Genomic DNA, 19783 nt, shown 5'->3' on the forward strand with positions numbered 1-19783 from the left:
GAGTCGCACTGACATTCAACCGTAGCCCGTCAGGATAAAAGGATCCAAGTTTGCCTCAAATTTCAACGTATATTAAAGAATTTCCTGATATGGAACATTGAATTCATTGGGAAATCTCACACTGAAATGTTCCTTCAGTTCCGTTATGGCTCAAATGGGAAAGTACACGTAGTATTTCCACGAACAGTGAACATCTCTCTCCACAAAGGATTACTAGAACACTGATAGAGTGACTCATGAGTTTTTGGTCACTTCCCTTTTACCCAGAGTGCTCAGTTTAAACCAGGTAGCCAGCTCTAGGAGTCCTGGTGGGTTGGAACTTCTTCCATTTACAAATGAGGGAGGCCACTGTGCTCATTGGAACCTTCAATGCAGCAAGACTTTTTCTGTACCCTTCTTCAGATATGTGCCTCGAGACAATGCTGTCTCAGAGCTCTCCTGACAACTCCTTAGACTTCATGCTTGTTTTGTGCTGTCACATGGACTGTCAACTGTGGAGTCTTAGGGATAGGGTTAGGTCAGGGTTAGGGTCTTTCCAAATTATGTCCAGTGAAATGAAATTACCACAGGTGGACTCCAATTCATGTGTAGGAACTTCTCAAGGATTACCTGTGGAAAGGTTATGCAACTACGGTCAATTCTGAGTTTGTAACAAAGGCTATAAATACTTAAGTACATGATTCATCTTTCAATAAATTTGTAAAATTTTCAATGGAAAAAAAATCTTTTCTTGTGTGTAAACTATTGAGGGTGGGAAAAGAAGTTATTCCATTTTTTGGTACAAGGCTGTGTCAATACTTTCCCGACCACGTCAGTCTTAAGTGCGAACTGTTATAAAGATGCCAGATTTGCAGATGTAGCAAAAAAAAAACAAGAACCCGAGCAACCTCCATGTCTCTTGCAAGGCCAATTGTCATGACACGCACACACACCTTCTCGGCATAATGCAGTGGTTTTCAAACTTTTTTGGGGCGCACCTGCCGTTTTGGAGATTAACTCCCCCCCACGCCCTCGCTTTAAATTTTCTCTGGCGGTGGGACTGCTAGCACTGAAAAGCAGGGGCGGGTAATAGCTCTGAAAATTGGAAACCGGTGGTGGGGAGTCGAAAAAATGTCAACCAATGATATAATGTAAGACCAGCTTTCATACCGTTAGCAAACATCTTTAAAACAAGCAGCAAGATTCCATTCATGAGATGAGGTGATGTCGTTTTGGTCAGCAACAGATGGGGAGGGGCACCTCAACGTCTGATTCTAGAGTGTTAAAATACATTAGATTATTCAAGGGAACTGGAGCAAAACGACAGGAACCAAAAGTCAACAGGGCGGAACTAAACGAGTAGCCCAGCTGCCCGAGACATACTGTAAACATGCACACCAACAACATTGAGGTTTACGACAACACGGGTTGTCTTTAAAAAAACGTCCTGCCTGCATCATGTAAGATTCTCTTAAATGCCTCACAGGGAACTTGGTGAAAACGTGCAGTAATACTCCACACTGAGGCTGCCCCAGTTCTGTTTTTGTTTGAAACAGCCATCTAAAGGTCTGATACTGGAGTTGTAAAATAAAAGGACAATTAGATATTCCCAACATTGAACACCTTTAATAGCGCGCAGCAAACTCCTTACGTGTAATTTAACTGAGAGGCTACTTCCATAGGCGCTGCTGTTTAGGTTATTTAAGAGATCAAACGGGCTCAGCGGTAAGCGTGTTGATGTCAGTGTGTGAATAATACTCAAAGGTAATTACAATGACGAGCTGTTTGTCTTTCTGATATCTACTGTATTTGAGCAAAGCGTTTATTTGAAAGTAGTGGACGATGCACCTGCCACACCCTTGAAAGTTCTTAGAATGGATGTAGAAAGTCCTCAACCTCCTGTGCATTACATCTGACTAGTGTACATTGAACACCTTTAATAGCGCGCAGCAAACTCATCACGTGTAATTCAAGTGAGAGACTACTTCCATAGGCGTTGCTGTTCAGGTTGTTTAAGAGATTAGACGGGCTCAGCAGTTAGCATGTTGATGTCAGTGTGTGAACAATGGTCAAAGGTAATTACAATAAGGACCTGTTTGTCTTTCTGATATCTACTGTATTTGAGCAAAGCATTTATTTGAATGTAGTGGCACACCCTTGAAAGTTCTAAGAATGGATGTAGAAAGTCCTCAACCTCCTGTGCAATACATCTGACTAGTGTAAACAAACTTAGCATGCACTCTATGTGTTTGTGCATGTGACAACTAAACGGAATGTCGTCTGGGACTTGTACGGGAATCTCTATGAATTGGATACAGCAGCACGAAGGCGATTTCCCCCCGTCATGTTCAAAAAGATACGCCCAGAGCCCACAAGCATCAGTGTTTCCATGTGCTGCTGTCAAGAAAAATTGTGGGAATACTTCATGTTTATCGTTATTTTCAGTGTGTCTGGAATACCAGCAGTTTTCAGGGACAATACAGGGATGAGTTCATCCATTTTTATGACATTTTAATCAAAATCCTAGTCAATTAATTCACGGTAACCCGAACAGTGTTGTAATCCGCTGGTAATTACTGCATGTCTTACACATTGTAAAGATGAATAGAAACAGATGGAGCCAGAGTTTTGAGAAAATGTCTTACGTTCAGTGAAGACAGTATTTGTTTGTTGGACTATTTTTCAGACAGGGATTAACACTGTTTTGGTGTGTTTGTGGTGCATTTGTTCATGGGACTGACATCATTTAAAGTACAATTTGAGAAGCACATCAAGGCCAACAGGTTAACACAGATTGATTAGAGAAGATGACTTCGGTTCTTTTGTAATTTTTGACAGCGGAGCAAATTTGGTCATTTTATTAGGGTTCATCGAGCAACGTGTGCACTAAAACCACAGACGGGTCTTAGTTTGGTGGCAAAAATCCTTTTGTCCAAACAAAAGCAACAGCTGTCAAGGCCAAAACAACAAGTGACTTTGTAATTTTAACTGTGACAAGACAGATAGACGTTTCTGGAAAATAGACTGATGACAGCAATGGTCCATTTAGCAAAATTTGAATCATGCCTTTGGACAGAGAGGCAAGTTGAATTACGAATTATGAACTTCACACTTAAATTTAGTCAGTTAAAAAAAAAAAAAAAGTACTAAAATTGGCTTCCGCTGGGATCTCATGTGAGGAAATAGTTAAAACGATGTGCAAATGCTGAAAATAGACTTCAGGAAACTCATAACCCTGACACAGTTTGCCAGACAATCTGTTTTTGCCTTTTGGGCATTTTGATGAAAAGGCCAAAACACATGGGAAAATATGTAGAAAAAAAGAATGTGTTACTTTCAGACCCAGCAATAAAAGCCAAACCTGAATTTGTGCACATCTCAGCTTTGCTTCATGCAGGGAAGGATTCTATTGTGAAACAAAATCGGATCATATAGCATAATCCACAGGGGTGCGGAGGTCAGCCATATCTTTAACACATATGACACGAATGAATATTAATTTATCCCCTCTTACCTCCTGCCCACGCACATTTGAAAAACTTCTCACTCCGGTCAAAAAGTTTTCTTTTGGTGTTGAAACTAAACTCATTTACATCTCAAAAACTCTTGTCACATTTGTTTTCTAATAATGTCGCAAACAGGTTTCTGATCCTTCGCGATGCCGCACAACAGAGGAGTTTGAAGCTAACCATTCATCTGTTTGCGAGTGTCTGCTAATTACTTCACGGCAGAACAAAATGATCTCACTCCTTTAAAGAAAGCACTATTGTGTCCCACATTTGGACCTTTGTTTTGGTGCATTTTATATAATCACTGTTTGAAGGTTTACAGGTACTCTAGTTCTGTCAACGACCTCAGTTTCATGCAGAACAATGATGTGCGTTGTAGTTTTTTGTTTGTTTTCAGCACTCGATCTTTCATCAGGCTCGAATAATCCAAAGTAAGATTTCTTTTCAGTTTAAATGACCTGATCTAAGAGCCAATGTGTAAACTCTGAGGTACATTTTAACTGTACTCAGGTCATCTTGGTGTCTGGTTCAGGTCAGAGTTCAAATGATTCTCAACAATTCCAACCTCCAGGGATTGTCTCTCCTTGTCAGTGATAGAGTCTTATAATTTTTGAATTTTATTTGACATAAAATGGCCTAGTTTGGTCAATGGTTAAACTGGCATGTTATCGGTCACAAGTTAAGAGCATTCTTTTTCAGATTTTAGGACTCTATGCACTTCCCAATAATAAAACAAAGGTGACGGTTGAGGATTTTCAAGTTGTGGGTGGTCTTTTGCACGATTGGCAACGCAGTTGTTCAAAAACCATTCGTCAACTGAGTGAAGACCTCACTAGGATGGAGTCCACATTTCTCCAAAGTCTGGTGGGATGGGATTCCAAGATCAACCATGACCCTCACCAGGATAAGCACAATTGAAATAGGATGGATGTTTTGTTTTTCTCCAATCTAGTGAGCTTCCTGACTCATTACTCTGTCTCCAACAAGAGATAGCGATACACCATTGCGTGACCTTAGACCACAGATCTGGAGAAGGACACCATGAAGAATGCGCCGGTATCAAAACCTTTTTTCATCTCTCATCACAATTCATTGTGTTTGGATAGAAAGTCATTCTTGGAGGGCACATGTAGTATTGACGCAGAAACCTGCTCTCTAGGTTTTCAAGCGAGGTGCCAAAACCTGCTGCAATAATTGCTTGATGGTTTGATGTACGGCCAGTTTCTCGCCGAACACCTGACAGGAGGCACAGGCGTGGATGGAGAACAGGTATTAGCCCCATAGATCATGTAAAATTAGCAGCAGGAACTGCTGTCAACCCAGACATTGGCACTTAATCTTGGACTTTTGGCAGACTGTTGCCTTAACAGGTCAAATGATATCTATAAATCAAGAATTCCCTGGTGGGGAGCGAGAGGTAGTAAGGGGGAATGAGGCAAACACAAAGACTTGGCACTGAAAATCTCAGGGAATTAAATCTCAGTCATAAAGCCTAACCCAAAGAAATAATCCAGTCTATTTCATAAGGGATTAAATCCTTTAAAGAAGATTGATTGCCTCTTTTTGCTTTTCTACTCGGTGTAATCCTAGATTATGGAGATCACATGGTGTTAGATTTTAAAGAAATCTGAATGGTATTAATGGCGAGGTGGCGACCATTGTAAAGATCAGCATGGTGATCTGTCACATTAAGATGCTCGTCTATGTAAAATGTGCCACAACTTCACCGCCAAGTCCTCCCGCTCACCCACAGGAACAGAATGTTATCTATCTTGTTTGTGCTTTACTCGCTTTCCAATTGCTGATGATAAGTTACCGTCCTTCAAGAGACTCTTAAAAGAAGGCCAACAATCATGCTGCAAAATGGAAAACATAAAAACAATAAACTGAGTCTTGGCAATATAACTCACAAGAAATGGAATGCGTGATGTGATATTCACTAGTACCATCATTCATTTTGGGTTGTGCTCCAATAACAAGTCTGCCTTAATATTTTGTTTATCTTCAAGTCTCGTGGAAAATTCTGGCTCTGTTGAACACCTGTAAATTCGGGTCTTTCAGCCTTGAACAAAAAATGGCTTTATTATCCATCTTCAAGTTAGTTGGTTGGTTCAGACATTACTAAGCCATTGAGGGAGATTGTCAGTTCGTTGGTTAGCGACTTTATAAGTAAAATTGAGCTGAGATGATGGATGGATGGATGGATGGATGGATGGATGGATGGATGGATGGATGGATGGATGGCATGTTCTGCCATTTGTTACTTATGAATATTGTGGGTTTCCTAGTTTATTGGTGAGTTTGTCCTTTCGGTAGTCAGTGAGTTGGTTGGTTTGGTTAGTTTTGTTAGTTTAGTGGTATGGTTAGTTTGTTATGACATTGGTTGGTTGTCAAGTTGGTTTCTTGGTCCAGTGGTAAGTTAGTGAGTTGTTTGGTTGGGTAATGCATTTGGCCATTAGTTAATGGGTTGATAGTTGTTCAGTGATAGGGTGATCATGGGAAAATTTGGAAAATAGAAAGTGGGAAGTGGAAAATACAAGTGATGCCTTATAATTGCCATCAAGGACCAAGTTGCAATTGTAGTGGAGTTTGTCAGTCAGTCAGCAGTTCTTTATTGGTGAGTTTGTTCTATTGGTAGTCAGTCAGTTGATTGGTTTGGTTAGTTTTGTTAGCTAGTGGGTGCTCAGATAGCAGATGGATGAATGGTATGTTTTGCCATTAATTGCTCATGAATCTAGTAGGTTTCCTAGTTGATTGGTGAGTATGTCCTTTCGGTAGTCACTGAGTTGGTTGGGTTGGTTAGTTTTGTTAGTTTAGTGGTTTGGTTAGTTGGTTATAACATTGGTTGGTTGTCTAGTTGGTTTCTTGGTCTAAAATTGGTGCTTGGTCAGTTGTCAGTTGGTTCATCTTTGTTTTTGTTGTTTGTTTTCTATCAATAGGTTGGTTGTCCTTTCTCAGTTGGTTCATCTTAGTTTTTTGAGTCAGTAGATCGGTTGTCCTTTGCTGGTATGTCAGTCGACTGAGTGGTTGTAGCTTGGTGGTCAGTCGGTGGTACTTAATTGTTTGTTGTACCAGGTAACAGTAAACTGAAAATAAATTGCCTACCACAAATATTGACCGATGAACATTTTATGTCTGTTCATATACAGTACACACATTCGATAGTGAATGTGCCTGGGAGATCTTGATGCGTGAGTCTGGCTGTTGTGTCTGTCATTGTTTTGGGCTTTGACATTCTTTCAGTTAAACGTCCGTTTGAAGAAACTTCCTTTCATTCACCTGGTTTGCGCTCTTTTGCCTCATTTATGCCACCCGCGCACATTAGTCCTGCAGTCTTCCTCTTTAGTACCCAATCACATTGCTCCCAGAATTAATCTTCTTGTAGTCTCGCAAGTTCGAAGAGCATTTCATTCAGTCTCACTTCCTGTCCAATCTGGTTGTTTCACTAGTTCCTAGTTTCTAGTTTTTCCATTTCTAAGTTCTCACTCGGGAGAGTTCTGCCACATCTGTAATGGTAGTAGATGACTACTGAGATTGACAACAAGGAAATTTTGCTCATTTTTGTAGAATATGTCTTCCAAGAGGATGTCCGCGAGGATTTATTATATGCATTAATTTTGCCAACTAACAGAACACAACTGCAGAAATATTTAAGTCCTTGAACAATTACATATTAGAAAGAATTAACTGGTCGTTTTGCGTTGGCGTATGCACAGACGGAGCGGTTGTGATGACTGGACGGCTTTCAGGTCTGATAAAACGGATCAATGAGTTTGCTTTAGAATCTGAGTCTGTACGCTCTGTCATCCACAGGGAAACGCCGGTGAGCCTAAAACTGTCGCCTGAGCTTAACGGCATTTTGCAAGTTGTGATTAAAGTTATTAATTACCTCAAAGTAAATGCCCTCAATTCATGTCTGTCTGATGATCTCTCCAAAGAGATGGATGCAGAACATAAATCGCCTTCTCTTGTACACAAAAGTTAGATGGCTTTCTGACGGCGAGTAAAAACAGGGACTTTCGACATGTTTCATACAGTAGCGGGGATTATAGAAGAGACTGAGGTCGAACCTTCATGCTGCCAGTTGGTGCATGACTACCTGTTCCAGCTTTCCAAAGAGTTTGAGGATTACTTCCCAACAAAAAAAAAGACCCCTAGCCAGGTCAGTTAACCCTATCTCTATGCAAAGATGAAAAACTGATTGAGATTGCAAGTGACGGTGATCTTCAATCTATGATTGAGACAACTTCAAATCTCTTTGCATTCTGGGTTAAAGTCAAAGTAGAATATCCTGACATGTCACAGAAGCACTGAAAGCCCTTCTTCTGTTTTCCAACCACATATCTTTGTGAGCCAGGGTTTTCTGCGGTGACAGCCACCAAAACAAGACTACTGAGTAGACAGGATATTAGAAACACAATTGGAGTGTCACTGTCTCCAGTCACCACCAGATGGGACCATCTTGCATCAGGAAAACAAGCCCAGGGGTCCCACTGACTGTAAATTGATATTATAGCACCAAATTGTTTTAAGTGCTTAATATAACGTGCAATAGTTCTGGAAAGATGAAACACTATGAACTGACAAAGTTTTATTTCATTTTTTTTCTTTTATACACTTGTGCCTCTAACCCACAGGTGTCAAACTCCAGGCCCCGGGGGCCAGATCCGGCCAAGCGAAGCCAAATCTAGAGTGTCAATTTCCACGATTCTTTTAAAAATCTGTTCCAAAAATTGAAAATGTCATATATTATAAATGATAGTCGACATATTACAAGCATTTTTGTGTTACCGAACGTGAACAGTTGAAAAACACATTACCCTTGATTTCTGATTCCAAAGCTACTTTATAAATTGATGATGTAAGTATGATGAGAAGATTAAATATTTTTATTCCACAGTCATAACAGGCCTCTGTGGGAAACCCAAACTACAATGTGCCCCGCGAGAAAAATGAGTTTGACACCCCTGCTTTAACCAGTCCGCGAAAACATTTTCATCCATAAAACTGGTCTCTGGAGCAAAAACTGTTTCGGGTCCCCTGGTTTACTTCATTTGGCTGATTAGTCTGTTATGCAATCTACCTCTGACTTTATATCGAGTCCTGGAGCCAATCCCAACAGTCAACGGGCAGGAGGCAGAGTACACCCTGAACTGGTCGCCAGCCGATTGCACAATTTTGATGTTACTTCGATGTAAAAACAAAACACTTCACAAACTATAGATGTGTCCGGTGTCCATGGCAGGGCAGCAGAAGCCAAATGTGACAGACAGACTGGGATATTGTGCGAAAAGGAGCAGTTAATGGCTTGCGATCATGCGGCCGCGTAGGCGATGCGAGTCGGAGCAGGGAAATGGGAGGTGGCGATGGAAATGGAGCTTTGTGGCACATGTGTGTTTGTGTGGGTAGAGCTCATGGGAAATGCTCCGGTACCCATGGAACTAATTTAAAGTCCTCGTTTAGAGGCTGTCACATGACAGCGGCTGATCTAGGCCCGTTCAGCGGCGCCGGCAGGCTGTCAGCCGTTTGATAGACAGGCCGCACCTCTGACTGATTACACACTCGGCCGGACCCAACTGTGATCGGGTGCACTTTATTCACCCTGGCAGGAACCAACGTGCGCAGCATCCCTCAGCGCGCCATCGCCATCCATTAACACCTTGGTGCTATGAATAATCCCCAAGAGTTCATGACTTATTAAACGGGATGCTGGGGTGGTGCTACTGTAACACCTTTTTGGGAATGGAAAAAGTAAACATTTAGCACATTTTGAAAGCTAAAAAGCAAGCCGAAAACATCTCTTCTGTGAACAACGCCAAGCAGGTTGGAGATAAAGTTGAACGCTACACTGCAAATAATTCATCAAAAAGTGAAAAAGATTTCTAGGAAATTTATATTTTTATCAAAAAATAATCTTGATAAGCACTCTGATTGGAATTATAAATATCTCACCTCAAGTTGATGTAGTCATCTTAGTATGATGTAGAATTACTGCTAATATACACAAATTCTTATTTTAGGAATTACATCATGTATTAATAATTTATATGAATGACACCACCAATAGTTTAATCCATTTGTTGACGACAGTTAAAGTTTAAATTCACAATTTCATGGACAAGCACACCTGAGCAGCAGTATTCACGCATACAATCAAATTAAGGATATCCACACAACATACAAATTAAGAACAGATACAAGACCAGTCTTAAGGTGGAATTTAATTTTTTCATATCCCAATGTCAACTGTTGGAATATGAGAATCACTTTTCAGTCTTTTTTTTTTTTTTTTTTGCACTTTATTTAAATTTCTCCTGCCTTTTATGTTTGGGTAACAATACAGGCAGACACTCAAGTGTGTGGCATAGCTCAATTCAGGGAACGTTATTAATTATGCGTCAGTCATGAAATCCTGACTGTGGGTTGTGTTGATGAACACTGACCTTCTGGTCATGTTCTTGAAATTGCTGACAGTTACCTGGTGTAATGCCAGGTGCAAAACTCACTCATGTAGCTCACCCCAGTATAAGATCATACGATCGCTAACTAAAAACTGAACCAATCAGCTATCCAACCGACCAAAACCACCTACCAAGCCACTCCTACTCACTCACTTACTGACAGACAAAGCAACCAATCAACACACGAATGACCGAACCAGCTAATCAACCAAGAAATTCCCAACCAACAAAAAAAAAAGTCAGTCCTTGGTATCAAAATTAATTTCGACTGTTTTATTTGTTTTACAGTGTGACTATTTTGAATGTTAAAGAAGGTGAAAAACCAGAATAAAAAGAACTTGCATATTAAAGCAAGGTTAGAGCATTGGCCTCATAGTTATGAGGACCGGTGTTCAAATCCCGGCCCCGCATGTGTGGAGTTTGGATGGTTTACCCATGCCTGGTGTGGGTTTTCCCTGGGCACTCTGGTTTCCTCCCACATCCCCAAAACGTGCATTCACTGGAGACTAAATAATTTCCCCTATATGTGCAACAGTTGTGGGTCTCCATGTGCCCTACCCATTAGCTGCCAACCAGTTCAGCGTGCGCCCTGCCTCCTACCCGATGACAGCTGGGATTGGCTCCAGCAAACCCACGACCCTTGTGAGGACAAACGGCTCAGAAAATTGATGGTTTTCCCATAGAAATGTTCACGTAATATAAGGTAGTTTTGTCAGGCTTTGCACAAGAGGAAACCTCTCAGAATCTCTTGAGTTTTCGAGCAAGCTTATTCATGCATCGCTGGGCTGAGGCAGGTGGCCGACATCTCACTTTGTCTGGAAAAACAAAGTCATCAAATCAGAATTCTGGCCTGTCTACCTGTAAATCTCCCTCCATCTCTGGATTACACTTAAGTCCCCCTGAAGCTGGCCTCGGTGCTACATCAGAGGATGCGCGGCGGCAGCGGGGGAAGTTGAGCAACTCATTAAGATCTCACCCATCTTCCCCGGGGTTGAAGCTTCATCCCGCTAAACTTGCGGCCTTTGAGCAAATAAAGCCACATAAGAAGGTTGAACTATACAACACCCACAAAACTCGGCAGAACTTTTGAGCTAAGTGCGGCTATTCGGCTGGAGAGCAGTCAACTGAACCGTTTCATTGAGTGTCATCACACTCCATTGCGGTGGCGTGAAGAAAAATAGCACCAAGTTGGCAATGTTCTAGATTATATACAAGATATGTGGACAAAAGTGCTGAAGCAGCTGGCCGTTCCAACTATAAAAAAAAATGAAAGAAAAGGTTGAGTTGGTCCTCTATCCAGCTAAAAACTGCTTTCAATCCCAACTTTTTGTAGACATTTCTTTGAGCAAGCATAAAGATTACTGGGATGTTACATTTCTCCTCAGAACTACAGTTTCAAGGCTTGAAATCAGAAGGAAAATAGTTTTTTCAATTATTGTTCAATTCATTTTTGGGGAAAAAAGTTTGCAATACCTCATCATCATTAAAAGTGACAAAAATCATGAATTAAACGCACGTGATTTGCTGTAGCCGGCCACTTAAAATGACATGGTGGGCCAGATCTGGCCCCAGGACATCGAGTTTGACACCAACAGTTTGTACAAGAACTAAGTTGCTGATGCGCCACTATTGCTTATGTCCACAGAACTTTTGTCCTTCAGCAGGATTAGTCTCAAGCTTCCATTAACGTTTTTTTTTTTTTTTTTTTTTTTAAAACAACAGATCAGCGCAGCATCACTTTTGCAGTTTTCACAGTCCCCCCCCCCCCCCTTACTCAGCCTCCGCAATTGTCATTCCGTGGAAGCACAGGGCTGCCGTGTTCTTCCTCCCGCTCTGCACTGCCATGACAACGTGCCGCGGAGAGCCCCGACCAAGCCCGAAGGCCTCCTCCGGTCGAGGGGGGCTCTGCTTCTCTCTGCAGATGACTGCACTGTTTCATTTATTTTCATGATTGTGGGTGGGGGAGGGGGGCAGAGAGGGGGAGACAAAAGCCAAGATTGAAGAGGGGATAAAGCGGCCTGGCCTAAACACGCCTGTGAGACCGAGCCCACACAGTGTATCTGGCAGCACGCAATTTGCCAATGGAATCTCTGCTGTCCGCAGTCACCGACCAGAAATGATGAAATATCTCGGCTTGAGATTAATTACGCATTCTGCTGCAAGTCTTGAAATAACATCTGGGGTCAGTAGTAGAAAAAAAATATGTATTTTTTTTTTTTTAAAGCAGTTACATGTCTTCAAGTATTAGGGTAGATTTGTATGACTAGGAATCGAATCTGTTTAGCTTGGCATCATCAACAAAGCTTTCTGCAGGCATGCAGCTGATTTTCGGTGCTGGCACTAAAGAGTTGTTTGTTGACAGCGGGACGACAGGATCGACGATGGCGAAAACAGACATTGTTTAAATTTGAGCTTCACGCGAGCGCGAAATAACTCCAATTTCAACACCACTAAATGGTACGCACACAGTCATTCACCAATGGGCACACGAGGCTCTGGTTGGTCCATTGGGAGCAAATCAAGGTTCAGTGTCAAGCCCAAAGACACTTCAGCAGCAGACACTCAGGGCTGAAATTTGAACCACTGTTTCAACTAAGCCACGGCTGCTCGGTAACCTACACAAAAATCTCAAAACAATGTGACCCCCACCTATTGACTTGATTTTCATATTCAAGACAGAGTAAAAAATAAAAATATTGCGTTAAGATACGCTTAATTTAATCAAGCCTTAGCCTTGTCTAATTGACTGCTGCTATGTGCACTAGTGGGTTTTGGACATCCCTTGAGCCGCTATTGGGCCCTTTAACCTTCTTCTTTTCCTTTCGGCTTGTCCCATTAGGGGTCGCCACAACGTGTCATCTCAGATGAACGCAGATTTGTTTGGCACAGTTGTACGCCGGATGCCCTTCCTGATGCAACCCCTCTGCATTTATCCGGGGAGAGAAGCTTACAGCACCTGGTATTCCCAGGCGGTCTCCCATCCAAGTACTAACCAGAGCCAAACCCGCTTAGCTACGGAGATCTGACAAAATCGGGCGTTCACAGGGTAGCATGGCCGTAAGATATTATTCCCTTTAATAATCCCCCTAAACGGGTATCCGCTAACTTCCCCCACTGCCAATCGTGATCCAGACCTTCCTCTGGTTCATCTTGAGAACTTCACCTCCTTGCTTTCTCCAGGGGTTAATCCCACGGTAGCCTCTGGCTTCTCCTTGTTGTGAAGTTCCCTTTCAACATTTAGTACACAAAATTAACAACTTCTGCTTGAAACTTAAGACAGACAAACACAAAAAGCGTCAGCCGAATAATGACTTGTGTCTCCTGAGACTGCCACTGCATACAGAAATAATGACGCTCTTATCTCAATTTACTTTTGTCATCGTAAAATCTGGGTTTAGATGCAGAGAAAAACTGTTACACTTGCAGAAATTGAAGACATTCACAGACATCTTCATGAGAAATCATTTTTCGACCAATTAAGTGAAGCTAAGCAATTTTCCACAATGGAATGTTCTGCAAAGTGGCATAAGAAGGATTGATCAGTTACTGCCGGAGTTACTGTCCTTCATTCGGGTGTTTAATATTTATGCTGTTTTTCATTGGAATATTAAGTCATTTTAATTTTATGACTGTTTTGCTCTAGGTTAGTGATAAACATCAGTGTGTTTCAAAGGGAAAAAAAATGGAGAACTGAAGAAGAACTGACCAGAGATGCTCAAGTTTCCCTTGGTTTAATGGTCCTTGATCATGGACAAACTCCACTGGTGCTTTACCACACTCATTACTGACTGCTTACACCACTTGCAAAAAAATAATATGAGCTGAGAAAATAACTCCAAACTACTTTTACACAAAAGGGGCAAAGTGAAAGTTCATTCATCGCCGCAGTTGCTTGTGGTTAAAAGAGACAGCTTGAAAGACAGCGTGGTGTGCCTTTAATGAGGTGCGCAGCAAGATGCAGACAATTGCAATTCTTTTTCGGGGCGAAAAAAAAAAAAAAAAAATGCCAGTCAGCGTCGACGTCTGCCCACAATTTTTTTCCTGCTTTGAAGGCGCCGCCTGTGCCCGGCTGCAAGAGGGAACGAGGAAGAAAGAATGAAAGAAAGGAGCCTCTCGCCGCTTTGATGCCTCCGTGGAGCCGCAGCCGAGAGGGCGCAAAGAGAGGCGGAGAGATTACTGATGCAACGTAAGCGAGTGGATGGGCGGCTGATAATAATGCGCCGGGGCTCGGGAACAAAGTCGGGCTCTCAACTTTCACGAGCGACCTTTTCCTCGCTCGTGACAATTTCAAATGATGACCCCAGAGAGGACAAACCTTTTTGTCTGTGGTGTTTTTTTCCCCCCCGGAATTATAAGAATTACAGTTTCAGGTTACCTCATCCCCCTTTCACAAAGAAAAGATGTTTCTTGCCAAAGGCGCTCGACTTGGTACAATATTTACACATATTTATTGGAGCCCAGACCTTAATCCTACTGAAAATCTGTGGGGTGGTGTGAGGGAGACTGTGAACAACATATCCCTTCCTGTTGAAACACATTTGGAGCAAAATCTGCAAGGAGGAGTGGTCAGATTTTTGCCAAATATGCATGCACTTAGCCTCGGTTTTCGAACGTCCCCGTTTTCGAGGAAACATTTCGAGATTTTTTTGCTTCTGTTTTCGAGTGAAAATCGGTACTCGTACGCCCCCAACAAAACCCGGAAATATCATATCAGGCGCGGCCAGACCAGCTGACCCACGACGCGCTTTGTTGTGAATTCCCACGCCGCCGAAAAAACCTGGAAATAAAATAATGCGCGCGGCGCAAACAGCTGACACACCCACAATGCATTTTGTTATTGTCTATTCGAACGCCCTCTGAAAAAAAAAAAAAAAACGAAATGACATAACGCAATCGGCGCAATCAGCGCACTTTTGTTATTGTGTATAACGCAGCTTCTGTAAACAGATATGTGACGGTCTCATCTCATTCTCATCATTTCGTACTATCCCCCAATCATAAAAATGCTTTTTTCCCCCTCATTATTGTTTGTTTAAAGTTACTCTGCACTTTTGTTAATAAAAAAGGCTGGGGGCCGAGTCGTTACAGATACGGCAATGCACTCCCAGCCTAGCGTACTCTACTACTGACGCAAACATTTTAAGCAAAAAATAAATATATTTCTTATTTATTAATTATTTTATTATATACCATATTTAAACTATACATGTATTTCTACTATGCAGTTTATTATCAGGAAAAGCTTAAAAAAATGCATGAAAAAGCAAATTTTTTTAGGCTTGGAACGCATTATTTCTTTTTCCATTCATTGTAATGGGAAACATCGATTCGGTTTTTAAACAGTTCAGTTTTCTGGAACAGATTGTGGTTGGGAACTGATGCATCACTGTATTAGTATTTTTAGTTTATATTTTACCTTAGATTTGTATTTATATTGCTTGCACATGTTATAGGTCATATAATGAAAGTCGAGTCGACATCAAGTCGCCGATAACGTCGATATTTTATTCAGACAGGTGAGTCGGTAGACCGCACTACATTGCCCACCTATGGCGTTTGTCTAGCCTCTGTAAACTCGGCCAATTGGAGGAAAAGATGCCAAAAACAAACCATAAGCAATTAGTCCTCTTTGAGCTCGAGATGTCGACTCGTGCCCACCCAGTTCTTCACTCTGGCGTTCATTTGAAGTTGGCACTTGACCCGAGTTTTAAATTAATTGTTAGAGTAGGGTCCGATCTTTCAATCAATGCCATGCTTAACGAATTAAGAAGATTACATTCATTGACTTGAACTACCCACGCTAATTCACACGAACTCGCTCAGTTTCGTCGGGCTCGGACCACGCACTCAGGGCCCGCTCGTTTATATTTCATGCCGCGTAAGTACGGCTCCCCTCCCGCGCACTTTGCTTTATGCTGATGTGATCAGTGATGTGTCAAACACGGCTCCAGGCGGATTCCCATCCCCACCCCGCCCTTCGGTGTCCGAGTACACGGGAAATTTGACAGTTGGCGATGTCGCCTGATCATATCGTACACGACACCCAGGTTCGAACAGCGAGACCCTCTCGTAGACAAATGCAGGAGTGAAGGCTCATTTAAATTGGACATATTCCTGTGTGCGAGTGAGGGCCTGTCGCTGCCGTGTTATCCGCCCATCCATTATATATCGGATCCCACCTCGGGGGCTGGGACGCATTTGATGGAGAAACTGCAAGAGTTGGGGGGACAACATTCTATTCCCGTAGCTAGTTGTATTTTCTTTTTTACACCAATGAAAATCAAGGAGAGGGAGTGGGGGTTGCGGGGTTAATAGGATTCACACGGGACACAGTCGGCAGCACTGGACCGTAGCAGAAAGATCCTGGGAAATCGTGATGGCAATGATGAGAGAACACTGTCGTGTGGTTATAAAGTGAATACTCGGTTCTCGAACAAATTTGAAGATTTTTTTGCTTCTGTTTTCGAACGAAAATCGGTACTCGAACGCCACCCGACAAAACCCGGAAATAACAAACGTGTCCCGGTAGCTACATTGTGTGTACGTTTTTACTTCCTATTGAGGACTATTAACCCCCAATCATGGCTCCAAAGAAGTGACACCAAATGAGTTCTTTGGGAAAAGAAAAGAACTTCCAAGAGGCGAGTCACCCCCACCGAAGAGATTTGATACAGTCATTGATAGTTTTGCATTGTTTTTTTCTTGTGAACTTTAATAATGCTCTGTTCCATTAGCATTTCTGCATTTTTGTTTTGTTTCAAAGATTTCATTAACTTGAGTTAATGCTTTTGTATGGTAGTTTTTTTTTTAAATAAAAAAAATGTTTTGCTTTTTTCCCCCTCATTATTGCTAGCTTAAAGTTATTCTGCACTTTTGTTAATTAAAGTTTACAAGGCTGGGGGCCGAGTCGCTACAGATACGGCAATGCGCTTCCAGCCTAGCCTACTCTACTACTAAAGCACACATTTGTAGCAAAAAATAAATATATTTCTTACATTATTTTGTTATATAAAGTATTTAAGTATTAAGTATTTAAAGTATACATGATTTCTTACTATGCAGTTTATTATCAGGAAAAGCTAAAAAGTGTTTTTTTTTTTTTTAAGGCTTGGAACGCATTATTACATTTTCCATTAAATGTAATGGGAAATATCAATTTGGTTTTCGAACAAATCACTCTTCGAACCTCCTGGAGGACAAATACACACACACACACACAAATATATATATATATATATATATATATATATATATATATATATAAAACTCGAACTCGCTCACTCACGATCATGAAGGACAATTGAAAAGCCCCTGACAGCAGTTTCACCAATCGAGCCGAAACTGGGCAGACATGTCGACGACAATGTCTCAAGGACGCCGTGCCCGAAAATGAACCCTAAAGTCAGCCATCTTGGTTTTGAAACAGCAATTTCGGGGTGATTTTCAGGGCTCGTACTTTGCAAAGTCCGACCAGCGAATCCATCCAAATGAGCCCCAACCACATGCAAACACCCTCAATCGGTGGTTTCAAACTGGGAGGGGCGCACATCGTTTCAGCACCCTCCCCCACCCCAGACAATTGCAAATTCACAAAGAAACAACATACCGCGTGTGCCTTTCTTCCGTAAATGGCCGTCAATTGCTACAATTATTAATAATTGTATTGGTAATTACAGTGTGCAGCTTCCCAGCTAATTATCAAGTGGCGGTTATATTCCGCCACATTCCTGGCCTCACTCCGATGCCCAAAGGACACTCGCATGCGCAAAGCGCTCCGTGAGGTGTTCTCAATCGGCAGGTTTACTTCCACTGCTAATGAGACAAGAGGCTTTGCTCCTCGCCAACTCTTTTGCAGCAAGATATATTTCAATAACAATAACTTTGCAAGGCTCTCTCAGAGTGGGGAACTCAAATAGAGAAATGCTATACAATTAGGCACCAACCTCTACCATGCATATTGACAAAAATGCTAATAATTCATGCCACTACTAAAAAGGCACAGAATTGCTCGTTTGAATGCAATAAATATAACACAAATTATGATCAAACACACTAATATCATTTCAAAGTTATTTCCCAACATTACAATTAAAAGAAATGGCTTACAGGTGGTGGCACGGTCGTACAGCTGGTTAGAACGTTGGCCCCACGGTTCTGAGGATTCCACCCCCGCCTGTGTAGAGTTTTTGCATGTTCTCCCCGCGCCTGCGTGGGTTTTCTCCGGGAACTCCGGTTTCCTCGCACATCCCTAAAACATGCATAAATTGGAGACTCTAAATTGCCCATAGCCGTGATTGTGAGTGAGACTGTTGTCTATCCTCTCATTGAACATATTTTAGAAGTTTCCATCCAAGTCAGTCACTCTCCAACGCCATAAAAATAGACAAACAAGGGAATACCTATCAGCAATGCTCCCTCTGAGCAGCGCAATTGCGCACTTGTAGCGCACACGAAAACCGATCCAGTGCAGTGAACCACACCGCGACCTTATGTATTCATCTATTTATTTTTAAACACGGCAGCACATGGTCTCTAACAAGCTGCTGCTACAAACACCGCCCACCGCCGGTGCTTTCACAGTATTGGCAACGTAGAGCAAAGACGAGTCAGACATGCTGCTTATGTTTACGCTCGATATTAATGGCAAAAATAAAAAAATAAAAATTCAAAAAAGAAATGATGTTCCTTTAATGAATGTCGGGTATGTTAATAATAATAATAACAATAAATAATAAAGACAAAATGGTGAAACTGGATGGGACTTTCTCTTTTTGAGTAAAAAAGGTCTGGTCTTAAGCCAAAGTAGAAAGTACAGGATGAAATGGTGTATAATGTTAAAATTCCACCTTGGCGCAGCCTGACATTGGATGAAAGCACAGACAATACAGTGTACAAAAAGCTAATTCTGTATTTTAAAAATAGGAGACCTCATAAGATTAACCTTAAAACAGTTTGGTAGCATCATTCAGCTTTCAACATGCTAAAGATATTCTACAAGCATTAATTCAGTTTTACACCCAGAAAAACGGACGGGGATAGCATTGTGAGTTAAAAATAAATAAATGAAACAAAGTTGGAAGTGAAATTTCAAATTTACAGTTCATATTTGGCTTGGTTTGGTTAGCAATGTATTTTTTTTTGTTTGTTTGTTTGTTGACTATTTCATTGGAAGTTTGCAAAAACAAACATTTTCTGATGGTAATGTAAATGCTATAATCAGAATTTTTTAATGAGGCATGTAACGCGAATGGATAACACTAATCTGACCACATCCGCCTGATGTTGCTCACAGTGGTCAACGGGGGCGCTCACGGGCTTAGCGAGTTTGCTCAGAGACGTCGAAAATTAGAGGGAACGTTGCCTTTTAGCAAAACAAAACGTTTCATTCCTGTCCCTTTTGTCAATGCGCAGTCGTACACACCCCACGGTGGATAGCACCCCCACAAACATACACAGTCCAGATGGAGTTTGCATTTGGAGACCTCTAGTGAATAATCTTCTCATTATTTATCGTGATGAACTGTGGCATGCAAATATCAATAAGGGACTGCGGTGAAGCAATCCAATTAAGGCCCAAAAGATGAAGTCTCATTAGTGCCGAGTTTCTAATAATGCAAATGACACCCTCACTGTTAATCAACCTTGAATATAAATGGCATCCGTGAATGTACCACCACAGGTGACGGTGCGCACCTGCGCTTGATAAAAGGCCGGAGTCAACGCCGCTCACAATGGAGGTTTCAGATGATAGAAATTAGCTGCTACTTCCCCTCTGCGAGGCAGCGACGGCCACAGAGAACTTTCCCTTAGAGGAAAAGTGCAGTTAGTGAAGTA

General features: G+C 41.7%; 1 long non-coding RNA gene and 1 pseudogene across 1 annotated transcript in view; both read right to left on the reverse strand.

The window, feature by feature from the left end:
- LOC133507647 (uncharacterized) overlaps positions 1-19783 on the reverse strand; it is a 149217-nt gene that overhangs the window by 87048 nt on the left and 42386 nt on the right. The gene's annotated exons all lie outside the window — the stretch shown is intronic.
- Positions 12894-13012, reverse strand: LOC133508199 (5S ribosomal RNA; annotated as a pseudogene).

Source organism: Syngnathoides biaculeatus, chromosome 10 (genome assembly GCF_019802595.1).
Source record: "Syngnathoides biaculeatus isolate LvHL_M chromosome 10, ASM1980259v1, whole genome shotgun sequence".
In the NCBI taxonomy this organism is placed as follows: Eukaryota; Metazoa; Chordata; class Actinopteri; order Syngnathiformes; family Syngnathidae; genus Syngnathoides; species Syngnathoides biaculeatus.